This window comes from Prionailurus viverrinus, chromosome D3, assembly GCF_022837055.1.
Source record: "Prionailurus viverrinus isolate Anna chromosome D3, UM_Priviv_1.0, whole genome shotgun sequence".
In the NCBI taxonomy this organism is placed as follows: Eukaryota; Metazoa; Chordata; class Mammalia; order Carnivora; family Felidae; genus Prionailurus; species Prionailurus viverrinus.
Genome location: NC_062572.1, coordinates 85,071,379 through 85,087,002, shown reverse-complemented (window position 1 = coordinate 85,087,002; position 15,624 = coordinate 85,071,379). Strand labels below are relative to the sequence as shown.

At 38.9% G+C, this 15,624-nt stretch overlaps 1 protein-coding gene across 4 annotated transcripts in view; it reads left to right on the top strand.

Annotated features, from left to right (window-relative positions):
* The window catches only part of CDH19 (cadherin 19), a 136,627-nt gene that overhangs the window by 24,529 nt on the left and 96,474 nt on the right, over window positions 1-15,624 (top strand). For all 4 annotated transcript variants that reach the window (XM_047828706.1, XM_047828705.1, XM_047828707.1 and 1 more), the window contains exons 3-4: window positions 2,108-2,157; window positions 3,447-4,014. The gene's annotated coding sequence lies outside the window, so the exon portion shown is untranslated. The remainder of the gene's footprint in view (window positions 1-2,107; window positions 2,158-3,446; window positions 4,015-15,624) is intronic.

Genomic DNA, 15,624 nt, shown 5'->3' with positions numbered 1-15,624 from the left:
CTTGACAAAAAAGAATTTGCTCTTGTTTGAAATGTATGGAATAGCTAATGTTTTGTTTACTGTTGTTTTTCTTATCATTATTTTAGTTTCTCCTATTTATCATTGTGATATATGTACATTCTTTTTTTATGTTTATTTATTTATTTGAGAGAGAGAGAAAGAGCAAGTGGGGGGAAGGACAGAGAGAGAGGGGGACAAAGAATCCTAAGCGCTGTCAGCACAGAGCCTGAATCAGGACTCGAACTCATGACCTGTGACATCATGATCTAAGCTGAAATCAAGAGCTGGAAGCTTATCCAACTGAGCCACCCATGCACCCCATATGTGTGCATTCTTAAAACAAGTAGGAAAATATAGCGAATTGGACTTTTAGTAAAGAATAACATCTATAAATCGTACACAGCAGGAATTATTATTTTTATTTTCAACTTTTTACACAACGTTTACAGTGAATACACTTGGTTGGCAACTAGATTCAGGTAACCCTCCCTCCCCCCCATATTTGGGAAAATTAATCTGTTAGTAAGAACTATATGAACTAGTTCTTACTCCTGGATGCATGAATGGCTTCATGTTTCTCAACATTTCTCTTTGGCATAATTTGTTCAGAGATGGAGACAAATAATTAGTCAGTAAAACACAAGTGAAATGTCTTGGGGTCTCCTGGAATAAAATTATTTACTTTTTAGCACAAGAAGAGAGAATGAACCTCGATAACAAATGGCAATGTGAAGCCACCAGATCAACTAACCCTTAGCCTACTTTATCTTTCTATGCATGTGTCACATTTCTTTATTGTTTAAGCCTTTTTGGACATTTCCGATTTTTCTTTTTTCTTTAATGTTTATTTCTTTTTGAGAGAGAGTGAGAGTGAGTAGGGAGGGGCCAAGAGAGATGGAGACGCAGTATCCGCAGTAGGCTCCAGGCTCTGAACTGGCAGCACAGAGACTGATGTGGAGTTTGAACCCATGAACCATGAGATCATGACCTGAGCCAAAGTCCGATGCTCAACTCACTGAGCCACCCAGGTGCCCAACGTCTTTGAATTTTTCTACCTTCACACATCATGAGTTTTTCTTAAAACCATTCATGAATATAATTTTAATTTGAGAAATCTATGCTCCAAGACTGTAGTGATGAGGATGTAGACTTTATGTGCTATCCTTCCAACCACAGTTGATTGGACTATGTCTACATATCTAATGAAGGCACTAGAATAGTTTATGCTGTGAAGTAAGTAGACCTAAAGTTTCTGATTAAAGGTTGATCTTCTAGGGGTGGGTCAGAACCTGAATAATGGGTGGTTTTCATCTTCTGCCCACTATTAGATCTGAACATTAGCTGCTCCAGTCTTCAGTCAGTAGATTTACATTCCTTAATTATCTGGTTTAAAAAAAGAAATCAGGGTGCCTGGGTGGTTCCGTTGGTTAAGCGCCCGACTCTTGATTTCAGCTCAGGTCATGATCTCACAGTTTGTGAGACTGAGCCCCCCACTGGGGGCACTGTCAGCATAGAGCCTACTTGGGATTCTCTCTCCTTCTCTCTTTGCCCTTTCTCTGCTCGTGTGCACATACACTCTCCTCTTAAAAAAAATCAGTAGTTCTTTAGGGCATTGATGAATTGTAATGTTTTAATTCAAATCTTTCTTTTAGAGTAACTCAATACAGTCCTGGCTAACAACATCTGGAACATCATGCCATGTTCCTCAGACCACTGGCAGAAGACATTTGTAGAATCTACCCAGATGGCATGGAAAAGCTGACAGCTGTTTACCAGAATGTTTGTCTGTAGTTCTCAGAATGTTTCTCTATCTATGAAACAGCATCAGTGTCTCAGGAATTACCGCCCTCCTTCATGCTTATCCTGTGGTATGGAGACCTCCCATCATCCTAATGTAATGGCTTTGACTCTCATCTGGATAGTAATGTACTTAATTCTGAGACGTTCCATTCTTACACAGCCATGTTCCATTCACCGTTCACAATTCCATGCTCTTTCTGCCTCTGAAAAAGACTTCATGTACTTTTCCTTCTGATATGAAGAAAATGCTGTAGAGTAAGCCCTGAGCTTATATGGTGACTAGTCTACATTCTTAATTGTGTCATAGGTATGGAGCCTGCCAGATTCCAGGCTATCTCCGGAGAGGACAAAGGTTTCGTAAGTAATTTAAAACACTTTGTGTCTATGTTAAAATTGAATCTAGTTTGTCACTTTGCATAGATGTTTTGTAACATAATTCCCACTAATAAATCACCAATCTCTATTCATGGTATTCCACTTGAAACATATTAGTTCAGAACCCTACATTCTTTACAAAATTTACTCCTGTCTCAGTGTAACTTCCACAGTTGTGATTATCCTTTTACTGTGATAGAATAATTGGGCTGACCTGTGTTTGCTCCCTTATGCCATAACATAAGCCCTGGAACATGGTGTTGAACATACACTTTCAGGTCGTACCAAGTGCAGTTGTGACCCAAAGTGGAGGTCAATGTGGTACCAAGACAGGAAACAATATCCCATAAAATGTTAGATTTCTACATAAATCCTGGAACAGGGATGAGTCTAGAGGATGTTATGCCAATGACCTGAGTCATTCACAGAAGGACGAGTACTAGATGACCCCACTTGTATGAAGTATCTAAAGGCATCAGACTCCTGGAAGCAGAGGAGAATGGTGGTTAATTAACAGGGCCCGGGCGGGCAGAAATGGAGAGTTGCTCAATGGGGATAAAGTCTCAGCTATGGGGTAAATAAGGTCTAGACATCTGTGTTTAAAGTACATACTGGGTATTGTACTTTAAAATTTAAGAAGGTAGATCTTAAGTGTTCTTAACACAGTTTTTAACAAATGCTTAAGGAAAAAAAGCTCATTTTTGCTTTTGACCCACGTTGCAGAGGCATCTAAGTTGTTTATGTAGCAAATGGTAACTAGTAAAATATGTTGCTTATGAATTTACATATGAAGTAAGCATAAACCAGGCATCACATAATCGATTTAGTTATTACTGGCATTAGTTGTAATCCCTTTCCTACTGTCCTTCCTTTGTTATGATAAAAAGCCATGAACATGCATACAGTCCCAATACTGGAGAACACAAGTATCTGAAATCTGTGTTTGTCTCCTCACAATAATTGCTTATGTAAACCTTAACAACATTACGTGTTTCAGACATCAATTATAGTTTTAGCACTGTTTCGGCCTTAGGCCCCGTTCCTATTTCCGGACCTCTCTCATTTGGTACAAAAATACTTTAGCTAAAAGCAGCTTTAGTAATCAACAGATAGCTTATTATTACGTACTTCATAATAAATAACAATAATTATAACAAAATCTAATCATAAATTTAACACAATAAGTATATTTAGGTAATAAACCGAGGAGAAGAAAGGGATTTTAATTTAGACATTGCCCTCTTTCTGTATTTTATTTGATTCCTGAGCAGAAAGACTGACTAAAGGAGCAGCCAGAAGGCAGAGACACAGATTGGAAAAGCTCTTCTGTTTTTAGTAACTTTTGTGCATGTTTTAAATCGATCATTTGTTTCATCAGCTAATCCTCAAGCGGAGGGCATGTCCTTTCCACTCGCAGAAGTTGAATTCCCTCCTTATCACCTCCAGCCAATGCGTACTTTATTTTCCTTTTGCTTGTTGTTAGGAAAAAGGAGGCGGGGGGTGGGGAGGAACTGTTCATACCACTTGCTGGAGCTGTCTGCATTTTCATCCAAGCCTATGAACGGACACCAGAGTGCCCTTATGATATTTTGCACAAAAGGCTCAGTGTTCATGGCTCTACTCAGAGAACCCAAAATAGCATCCAGTAAGCAGTGACATAGTGACATAGTGATACTAAAAGCCCAGGCATCCGCAACTCAGAGCAGTAACCCGGATGTCAGGTTCGACGAGAAGCTGGTGAAGCAAAGTAAGAAGCCTTCCTCCTGCTGTTGCCTCTGCGTTTATCACGGATTTGGAACCTCAGTGTTGGCAGACCTCTTAGAACCTGAAGATACACAGGTAATAATGTGATAATTAGGCATATTTGACTTCTATATATTATCTCTTAGTGGATAGAGGGCCCAAAAGTACTTGAAAAGCTCTTTGCTGGTTTATGGTCCATAAGGGGAAAAATGTTCTACAATATGTAAAACCATGACACGTATATGAACTTTTTCAAAACCAAATATTTGTGAGAATATTTGCCATCTCTGCACTAGAGATTTGAGGAAAAATCTAGAACATTAAAACATTAAATTTATTGGGAGGAAAGCATCACTGCTGCTTCTTTCCCTTTCTCCAGGATTTTGTTTTATCATATGTTTATCTCTTTACTATCAGATGCTATAAACCATGAAAGTACCTTAAAGGGGTGAGAAAAATATAAAGTAAATATTTTAATTAAACTAATTGTTGATTTAATTAAATTAATTATTTATGATTATCAGTATGGAGCTTTCCGCATATCTGAATACACCTGAATGTTTCTTTGAAGGACTATCGATTCTCAAAGTTGACATATAATTATTTTATTTTCTTCCCCTTTGCCAGTTGTTTTGGGTATCAAACTTTGTACTGACTTTAGAAAAGTCTTAAAGCAAAAAGCTTCGGTAATGAAGAATATTATAATAATAATACTAATAAAAGGAATCTGTTGGGCATATTATCAATACAGACACATACTCAGGAATGTGCACATATTAATTTCAATAAATTATATCTATTACATGTGATAAAACTAATTCATCAAATGTGAAAGACAAAAATGTCTAAATTAAGAATATGTAAATTGTAGGAGATACTTAATATTGTTTCAGTTTTAGTTTATAACAAGCAATTTTTAGTAGGGTTACTAGTTTTAATGAAATATTTCAGTGTAAATTTGCCTGAGGGATTTAGTAAATCTGTAACTACAATATAAGAAACACACAAAGAGGTAGCAACAAAAATATCTAAATAGAATGGCAACTATTTTCTTTAAATACATTTCTATTTTAGTTCTATGAATTCATTTTTTGAATTAATATATCTGTAGAGAAGACATTATTAATGTAAAATGTTTACAACTTTAGCAATATATATTTATATTTTGGATCCATTTGCAATAACAAATAATGTAATAAAATAATATACATTCATATAATATCCTTTATTCCACATTTAAAAAACTTTAGATGTTTAAATATTACACATATGCACATATACATACTTCTAAGTTTTAATTTAAAATATTTACATTTTAATATAAAGTATACATTTCTGTTTTCCAAATTTTGTAACTAACACAACTATTCCCAAAAAGTAATAAATATTATGAAATTAAAAGTGTAAAATTATTCAATCTTTACAAATAACCAGTTTATGAAATCTAGAAGTCATCTGATCTCTTATTCTTTACACATGTTTTAACAATGACCAGAATGTCTCAGATCATTCTGTAAATTATATCTGTATTTTCCATTGTCAATTTTAGTAAGTTCTTGTGCCTTAATGAAATATTGAAATATTTATACTATTAGTGTCTCTCTCTCTCTCTCTCCCTCTCTTTCTCTCCTCTCTCTCTCACAGACACACACACACACACACACACACACACACACACTGTAGAAGTCTTAAAGGATATATTATCTATTTATATTTTTGGTTTTGTTTTCTCCTCTGGAATCTTTCCAATATACTTATCCCCAGGGAGCTTTTTTTTTTAACAAATTCAATCAAATTATCATAAATTAAGATGCATTAAAATCTTTAAAATGATGTGCACACATGCTTCTCAAGCATTCTTAAGATATCTGTCTCATCTTTCAGGAATTTGTCATAATGAAGACATATACAATTTGATAAATGATAACCTATAACTAAATATAAATTGATATTGAATCTTTTTGACACGCTCTTAACATGTTCTCTTTATATATTATATTCAAAGTGTTACTGAGTAGTATTTAACACGTTATTGGGTAGTAATATAGTAGAAATAAGTGTATCACGTGATTTAAAAGGACATGTTGGTCTTTTCATATACCTTTCTTTAGGTTGGGATTTATTGCTCCTGACCTAATGTTTGAGAACAATGATAATAAATATGAGAAAAATGGAACATTTATATTTTGTTGTCATGACAATTTCCTCTACTATTTATAATCTTCCAGTACCTATGTCTTTGCTTTGGCATAACAGGTTGAGGGTGAAAAATAAACAAACATGAAACATAATAACCCCACATGAATCCTTTCTTTCTAGCATTGCTTTTGACAGCTCACAGACTTGAGAAATGAGTTGCTTTTGCCAAAGTGATCAGAAAGGTGTTTGACACGTGCTTGAAAAACCCATACTCAAAGAGTTTTCAACTCTCATCACCATTCACTTGAAAGAATCAACTTAAATGTTCTAAAACCTGCTTTTCTGCAACTTACAACAAATCAATGTCTTTCTGAAATGATGCATGCTCTGAGACGATCCAGTAAGAGCATTCTGGTCTCACTTTAAAAACCACTTTAGAATTAGGAGAGCAGAAATATTTTTGTCAGAAATTCATTGCGCTAATTACTCATTAAAAAGATATTCAGAATCATCAAAGAATGTTTTAAAGTTAAGACAAAGTATCTAATTGTTGGAGGCTTTGCTTTGGCACACCAAGTCGAGTTTGAAATGTTAGTATAGGACAGTGACTTAACAAATTACAAGATCAGTACATCCACATTTTATCTGTTCCTTCATTCTAAGAACTTACATGATAAATGAACTTTGTAAATTTATAGGATAGTATATTAAAGTGGGAAAAATTCTGGCACATCAGTTATAGCTTAAAATAACCTAGGTAATTTTCTCTAAGTGCAAAATTTAGAAATGTCATTTCTGTGGAAATGAGCAAATTATACATATAAATCACAGAAAAGGAAAATGCCACCATTTTTTTTCTGTTTTTAAATTGGATTATAGCTAAATTGTTTCCAAGAGTTTGCTACCATTAAAAAAAAAAATTCTAGTAGAGATTGACCTTTTTTGATGAAGAGATAATGCTGCTAAATTCAGAGACAAACATAAAATGTAACAAGGAAACTAAAGAGATAAAAAGAAAAGGGTATACATGCATCTTTCTAAAAACTTTTTAATGGTATTGTTCTTTGTTATTAAGTAAATACTTCATGACAATGCTTGAGATTGCTTTTGAACCAGAAAAGCAAAATATAATGATTTCCCCATAATATTAGATGAAAAAGAAAGGGGTCATAACATCACTTTTCAGATAGAAGTCTCTCCCTTCTAAATAAGGCTTTTGTCTTCAGGTCCATAGAGGACATTGATTACTCTTTGGTTATTTTCTCTCTTGTATCCAATGTCTGTAAGATATGCCAATTCTATAAGTATATCAGGATTTGACTCCAAATTAGTGGTTAATAATAAATAGCATATGTGTTTTCGTATACATACTTATACATATGTGTCTATGTATTTGTTTATATATTTATATATATAAATTTTAAATATTCATGAATTTGAAACATACGCATGTGCAAACACACACACACACAGTCATTTGATAATTTCAAGACCACACAAATTATTTGTTAAAATTCTATGCCTTTTCTTTTCCCCTCATCTTTTTTTTTTAATTTTTTAAAGTTTTTATTTTAATTCCATTCGTTTACATACAGTGCTATACTGGTTGCATGTGTAGAATATAATAATATAACACTCCCATACATCATCCTGTGCTCATCACAACTAGTACACCTACTTAGCACACCCATCACCTACTTAACCCATTTCCACACCCGCCTCCCCTTTGGTAACCATCAGTTTGTTGTCCGTCGTCCAGAATCTGTTTCTTGATTTGCCTCTCTCTCTCTCTCTCTTCCTTTTGCTGATTTTTTTTTGCTTCCTAAATTCCACACAGGAGTGAAGTCAAGTGGTATTTGTCTTTCTCTGACATTTTGCTTAGCATAATAGTCTCTAGCTCCATCCATGTCCTTGCAAATGGCAAGCTTTCATTCTTTTTCGTGGCTCAGTCACATCCCATTGTATATATGTGCCACATCTTTGTTATCCATGCATCAGTCAGTGGACACTTGGGCTGCTTCCACAGTTTGGCTGTGGCAGGTAGGGCTGCTCTAAACATTGGGATGCATGTATCCCTTTTGAATTCATATTCTTTCATATTTTTTGAGTGAATACCTAGCAGTGCAGTTGCTGGATTGTAAGGTAGTTTTATTTTTACCTTTTTGAGAACCTCCACACTGTTTTCCAGAGTGGGTGCACTAATTTGCATTCCCACCAACAGTGCAAGAGGGTTCCCCTTTCTCCACATCCTTACCGACACCTGCTGTGTCTTGTATTTTATGTCACTTACATAATGGGTTATATATAAAGTTACTTCTATGAAATTTAAATTGAAACCATTTGAAAGATATGGAGTAATGTCATTGTGTGTGTATATTAAACTAATGTTTAAAACACACAGCTCTTAGAGGCGCCTGGGTGGCTCAGTCGGTTAAACATCGGACTTTGGCTCAGGTCATGATCTTGTGGCTCATGGGTTTGGGCCACACTTCAGACTCTGTGCTGACAGCTCCGAGCCTGGAGCCTGCTTCAGATTCTATGACTCTCTCTCTCTCTCTGCCCTTCCCCTACTCGTGCTCTGTTTCTCTCTCTCTCTCTCAAAAATAATAAACATTTTTAAATTAAAAAAAAACACACACGCAGCTCTTAAATCATAAGTATAATTTTGATGAGATTATGTGACATGGTATTATAATGATATTATTGAGCATTTGCATTGAGAAGAGGAACAAGCAATAGATTTTTAATGCTGTATATGTGTGAGTTAAGTATCACAAATTTTAGTAAACTATTAATTAGCTGCTTTCTACATATTGTGAAACAAAATGATGTTAGGATTGCCACATTAAGAAAATAAGGTGAAGGATTATTTTGTGTAAGAACATCATCCCTTGGGGCACTTGGGCGGCTCAGTTAGTCAAGCATCCCACTTCAGCCTGGGTCATGATCTTGTGGTTCACAAGTTTGAGCCCCTTGTCAGGTTCTGTGCTGAGAGCTCCGAGCCTGGAGCCTGCTTCGGATTCTCTCTCTCTCTCTCTCTCTCTCTCTCTCTCTCTCTCTCTCTCTCTGCTCCTCTCCCACTAGTGTGCACTCTCTGGCTCAAAAATAAACAAAAACATTAAAAATTTAAAAAAATTTAAAAGAACATCATCTCTTCATAGAACATATTAACTTTTTACCCATTTATAAATGGAGCAGCTCATAATCTAGAGAACTTAAGTTTTAGGGAGAAAAAGGAAATTTATTCACTCATTAATTAATTCATTAATTAATTTGTCAGATTATACTGAATGCTTCTACATTTAAACACTGAAAGGAAGCATGTTTATCTTCTCTGGCATAAAATGCAGAGGAATCAAAAACTTAAAAAATCTATATCATCTTGCCTTTGAAATCCATTTTGTACATCAAATTAACTATATTCATGTTGATTTTCCTTCTTGAAATCTATATGTATTTTTAACTCATCCCATCTCTTGGAGGTACACTTTTAGCATTTTCTAGTTCTAAATATGTATCTCTTTTAATTTTTCCTATATACATTTTATTTAGAATTAAAATGATGTACCCAAATCTCTTATTTTGAGAATCATAAAGTAGAAATTTATTTACTCTGTAAGCATGCCATTCATGTTAAAAGGATTTAAAAATCTCCCTTGAAAGGTGTTTCCAATATTGTATTTACTAAAATACATTACTTTGTCATTTTTTGTACATAGCTAATAGCCCATAGTTGTAAAATGATATCTTCAAAATGTAAAATAGTTGTGTTAAACACTCCACTAAACTAGTCCATCTGGTTTCAAATTTTGTCTTGAAAATTAATTTTCATGACTACGTACTCTGAATAAACTCAACAAGATAAACTAAAAATATAAGCTACTAAAAAAAATTGTGGGCTAGTCATTAAGTTATTTGAACTTTGTATTTAAAAAACAAAACAAAACAAATGGTATAGAATTTTTGGCTTATATGTTTTATATGAAGAAACTAAAAAAAATTGAGTTTTTTATTATAAATTTGAAACTAAAATTGTTATTTAACAAAATGTACACAAATATTTTGTACCAAAATAATTATATATTCTCATTTACTTTTTAAAACTAGTCCTTTGAAATATACATTCCATACTAGGACTCAAAATTTATTATAATTTTAGTCCAAAATTTTTGTGGATGAATAAATACTAAATTAAGCTCTTAATCAATTAACTTTTTTCAGTTTTGAATTGATTTGAGTAGCATCTTAATACATGGAATAATCTGAGAGATTAAAAGTTGAATTTTCTGAATTTCTTTTTTTAACTCTCAAGTCACAGAGAAGTGTAAGGAAATGATTATAATTATATTACTATTATTTACTTATATATTGTTATTATTCATAATAAACAGAATTTACTGAGTGGTTACGTTGGTACTCGGTTTATTTTTTTTTCTTTGCAACATTTTTGCTTGTTATTACTCATTTAATTGTCCCAAAAATGGAATCTCAAACACTACATTTTCTATCTTCAAACATTCTTCTTTAACTCCAAACTTCCCAGGGAAGAGTTCCCACATCTCTCCTTTTCCTCTATTAGCATCTATTTTGAATGAGTCATCTACTCTTGGAAACCAGTTCTAGACTCTAGTCATTCTTAAATCCACTCTTTTCTGATTCCTGACAATCACTCCAAAAACTTGTCTTTAGCTATTCATGAAGACGTACCACTTTTTAGTTCGCTTTTTAATTGACAAACGGTTTAAGAAACCTAATCTGGGCACTTTGGGTGCATGTTAGTTTTGGCGCTGGGTAAATTACTGCTCATATTGATGTGGCTTCCTTTGGTGACAAGTTAAGAGAGATTTCTGTTTTCATGTTCAGCTGGTAACATTGATTTTTCCAATTACATACAACTCACTATAGAACTCTACTTATTAATACTGTGAGTGTTGTCCACTACTAAATCTTTCTATTATCCAACGACCCAACAACTATCATTGTCATCGTCCTGTCTAATCTCTTTAAACATTTGAGTATATGTGTCAAAAGTTACTTAACTAGCTTTAACAAATAGATTTATATTTTTTACACAATAATATATTGGTAAACAATGTTTTGCACCAAAATTTCTAAGTAACAATTTGCTTCTTTAGGATTGTGTCCAGGCATGAGTTTAATAGATAAAATGGTGTGAAATACTTAATACTCCTGAAATATATTTTCTAATTTTTTTTAAAAATATAGTTTCAGCTTATTTTACTTGCATGAAAAACAATTCATGACAAAAAGTTATGGATTAATAAATTGGAGGTTATAGGAAGTAAGTGCATATATTTGAGAGACTTAAGAGGTAGAATTGACCATAGATGAAGCTTGAATATGTGTGGAGGTAAAGCAAATGTGGAAGGGGGATTCTTAATTCACTTATTCAAGTGCCAGTGATTGAGCGGGTACTGATTTTGTTCAGTGAGAGACAGAACATAATAATAAGATGAACAAGCAATAGAAGATAACGGTTTCTATGTGGGTCATAGACTTTGAAATGTCTCTTAGAAAGTAGGTCTATAGATTAAGAAAGAGATAAATATGGACTGTTGGTGATCCTTTGTGATGCTTTGGTGTCTAGATGTTAATCGAAGCCATAAAATCCAAAGATAAATTATCTCATTATAGAATAAGCAAAATATTTCTTAAGAATGGGACACCTGGGTGACTCAGTCAGCTAACCATCCAACTCTTGATATCCACTCAGGGCAGGATATCACACTTTGTAGGATTGAGACTCACTTTGGGCTCTGAGCTGACAGCATGGATCCTGCTTGGGATTCTCTCTTTCTCTTTACCCCTCCCCTATTTGTGCATGTGTGTTCTGTCTCTCTCTTAAAAAAAATGGAACTCGAGTATTTAGGGAAGAGGACGATCAAATAAAATAGAGATTCTTGAGGTGAAAGAGGAACTTGAAAGTGTATAGAGCTTTGCAAGCCAAAAAAGAGAATTTTTAAAAAGGAGTGGGGTTATGATGAAGGCAACATTGTGCTGCACCACTAATTTCAAAAAAAAAGAAAGAAAGAAAGAAAGAAAAGTATTTATTGAAGTTTGTTAAAGAAATAAAGGGGATCCTTCTCACCCTGGATGGATTGGTTGCATTGTAGTATTGGGAGAAAAGCCAGATTTCATTTTTCTGTAGATTGGATGAGAAAACGTGGAGACTGTGAATGGCCACTTATTCTGTAATAATATTTGCCTTCCATTTCTTCCAGATCTACTTTTGTATGTTATGCCTTTTGAATTAATCTTTTCAGTCTTTTTTGATCCTATTTTCTATATCTGTGCTTTGTTTTTGTACTTTCTTAAAGATTTTTTTTCCCAAATTTATCTTTCAAAATTTCCTCCTACATATACCTTTAAAAAATAGCCAGGAATTACAATTCCTGTCTAAATACTCTTATTAAGAGCAAGCTATGATCCTTTCCTGAAGGATGGAGGAAGTTTCCTTTATTTACCTAAGGAGATTTTGATCTGCCTTGCCTTTCCTTTCCTTTCCTTTCCTTTCCTTTCCTTTCCTTTCCTTTCCTTTCCTTTCCTTCCCTTCCCTTCCCTTCCCTTCCCTTCCCTTCCCTTCCCTTGCCTTCCCTTGCCTTCCCTTGCCTTCCCTTCCCTTCCCTTCCCTTCCCTTCCCTTCCCTTCCCTTCCCTTCCCTTCCCTACCCTTCCCTTGCCTTCCCTTGCCTTCCCTTGCCTTCCCTTGCCTTCCCTTGCCTTCCCTTGCCTTCCCTTGCCTTCCCTTGCCTTCCCTTGCCTTCCCTTGCCTTCCCTTCCCTTGCCTTCCCTTGCCTTGCCTTGCCTTGCCTTGCCTTGCCTTGCCTTGCCTTCCCTTCCCTTCCCTTCCCTTCCCTTCCCTTCCCTTCCCTTCCCTTCCCTTCCCTTCACTTGCCTTCCCTTCCCTTCCCTTCCCTTCCCTTCCCTTCCCTTCCCTTGCCTTTCCTTGCTTTCCCTTGCCTTCCCTTGCCTTCCCTTGCCTTCCCTTGCCTTGCCTTCCCTTCCCTTCCCTTCCCTTCCCTTCCCTTCCCTTCCCTTCCCTTCCCTTCCCTTCCCTTCCCTTCCCTTGCCTTCCCTTGCCTTCCCTTGCCTTCCCTTGCCTTCCTTTCCCTTCCCTTCCCTTCCCTTCCCTTCCCTTCCCTTCCCTTCCCTTCCCTTCCCTTCCCTTCACTTGCCTTCCCTTCCCTTCCCTTCCCTTCCCTTGCCTTCCCTTGCCTTCCCTTGCCTTCCCTTGCCTTCCCTTGCCTTCCCTTCCCTTGCCTTCCCTTGCCTTGCCTTGCCTTGCCTTGCCTTGCCTTGCCTTGCCTTGCCTTGCCTTCCCTTCCCTTCCCTTCCCTTCCCTTCCCTTCCCTTCCCTTCACTTGCCTTCCCTTCCCTTCCCTTCCCTTGCCTTCCCTTGCCTTCCCTTGCCTTCCCTTGCCTTCCCTTGCCTTCCCTTGCCTTGCCTTGCCTTCCCTTCCCTTCCCTTCCCTTCCCTTCCCTTCCCTTCCCTTCCCTTCCCTTCCCTTGCCTTCCCTTGCCTTCCCTTGCCTTCCCTTGCCTTCCCTTGCCTTCCCTTGCCTTCCCTTGCCTTGCCTTGCCTTCCCTTCCCTTCCCTTCCCTTCCCTTCCCTTCCCTTCCCTTCCCTTCCCTTCCCTTGCCTTCCCTTGCCTTCCCTTGCCTTCCCTTGCCTTCCCTTGCCTTCCTTTCCCTTCCCTTCCCTTCCTTCCGTTGCCTTCCCTTCCCTTCCCTTCCCTTCCCTTCCCTTCCCTTCCCTTCCCTTCCCTTGCCTTCCCTTCCTTCCCTTGCCTTCCCTTGCCTTCCCTTGCCTTCCCTTCCCTTCCCTTCCCTTCCGTTGCCTTCCCTTCCCTTCCCTTCCCTTCCCTTCCCTTCCCTTCCCTTGCCTTGCCTTCCCTTGCCTTCCCTTCCCTTCCCTTCCCTTCCCTTCCCTTCCCTTCCCTTCCCTTCCCTTGCCTTCCCTTGCCTTCCCTTCCCTTCCCTTCCCTTGCCTTCCCTTGCCTTCCCTTGCCTTCCCTTGCCTTCCTTGCCCTTCCCTTCCCTTCCCTTCCCTTCCCTTCCCTTCCCTTCCCTTGCCTTCCCTTCCCTTCCCTTCCCTTCCCTTCCCTTCCCTTCCCTTCCCTTCCCTTCCCTTCCCTTCCCTTCCCTTGCCTTCCCTTCCCTTCCCTTCCCTTCCCTTCCCTTCCCTTCCCTTCCCTTCCCTTCCCTTCCCTTCCCTTGCCTTCCCTTCCCTTCCCTTCCCTTCCCTTCCCTTCCCTTCCCTTCCCTTCCCTTGCCTTCCCTTGCCTTCCCTTGCCTTCCCTTGCCTTCCCTTGCCTTCCCTTGCCTTCCCTTGCCTTCCCTTCCCTTCCCTTCCCTTGCCTTCCCTTCCCTTCCCTTCCCTTCCCTTCCCTTCCCTTCCCTTCCCTTCCCTTCCCTTCCCTTCCCTTGCCTTCCCTTGCCTTCCCTTGCCTTCCCTTGCCTTCCCTTCCCTTCCCTTCCCTTCCCTTCCCTTCCCTTCCCTTCCCTTCCCTTGCCTTGCCTTGCCTTCCCTTGCCTTCCCTTCCCTTCCCTTGCCTTCCCTTGCCTTCCCTTCCCTTCCCTTCCCTTCCCTTGCCTTGCCTTGCCTTGCCTTCCCTTGCCTTCCTTTCCCTTCCCTTCCCTTCCCTTCCCTTCCCTTCCCTTCCCTTCCCTTCCCTTGCCTTGCCTTGCCTTCCCTTGCCTTCCTTTCCCTTCCCTTCCCTTCCCTTCCCTTCCCTTCCCTTGCCTTGCCTTGCCTTCCCTTGCCTTCCTTTCCCTTCCCTTCCCTTCCCTTCCCTTCCCTTCCCTTCCCTTCCCTTCCCTTCCCTTGCCTTCCCTTGCCTTCCCTTCCCTTCCCTTCCCTTCCCTTCCCTTCCCTTCCCTTCCCTTCCCTTGCCTTCCCTTGCCTTCCCTTGCCTTCCCTTGCCTTCCCTTGCCTTCCCTTCCCTTCCCTTCCCTTGCCTTCCCTTCCCTTCCCTTCCCTTCCCTTCCCTTCCCTTCCCTTACCTTGCCTTCCCTTGCCTTCCCTTGCCTTCCCTTGCCTTTCCTTGCCTTCCCTTGCCTTCCCTTGCCTTCCCTTCCCTTCCCTTCCCTTCCCTTCCCTTCCCTTCCCTTGCCTTGCCTTGCCTTGCCTTCCCTTGCCTTCCTTTCCCTTCCCTTCCCTTCCCTTCCCTTCCCTTCCTTAGCCTTCCCTTCCTTCCCTTGCCTTCCCTTGCCTTCCTTGCCTTCCCTTCCCTTCCCTTCCCTTCCGTTGCCTTCCCTTCCCTTCCCTTCCCTTCCCTTCCCTTCCCTTCCCTTCCCTTGCCTTGCCTTGCCTTCCTTTCCCTTCCCTTCCCTTCCCTTCCCTTCCCTTCCCTTCCCTTCCCTTGCCTTCCCTTGCCTTCCCTTCCCTTCCCTTCCCTTGCCTTCCCTTGCCTTGCCTTGCCTTGCCTTCCCTTCCCTTCCCTTCCCTTCCCTTCCCTTCCCTTCCCTTGCCTTGCCTTGCCTTCCTTTCCCTTCCCTTCCCTTCCCTTCCCTTCCCTTGCCTTCCCTTGCCTTCCCTTCCCTTCCC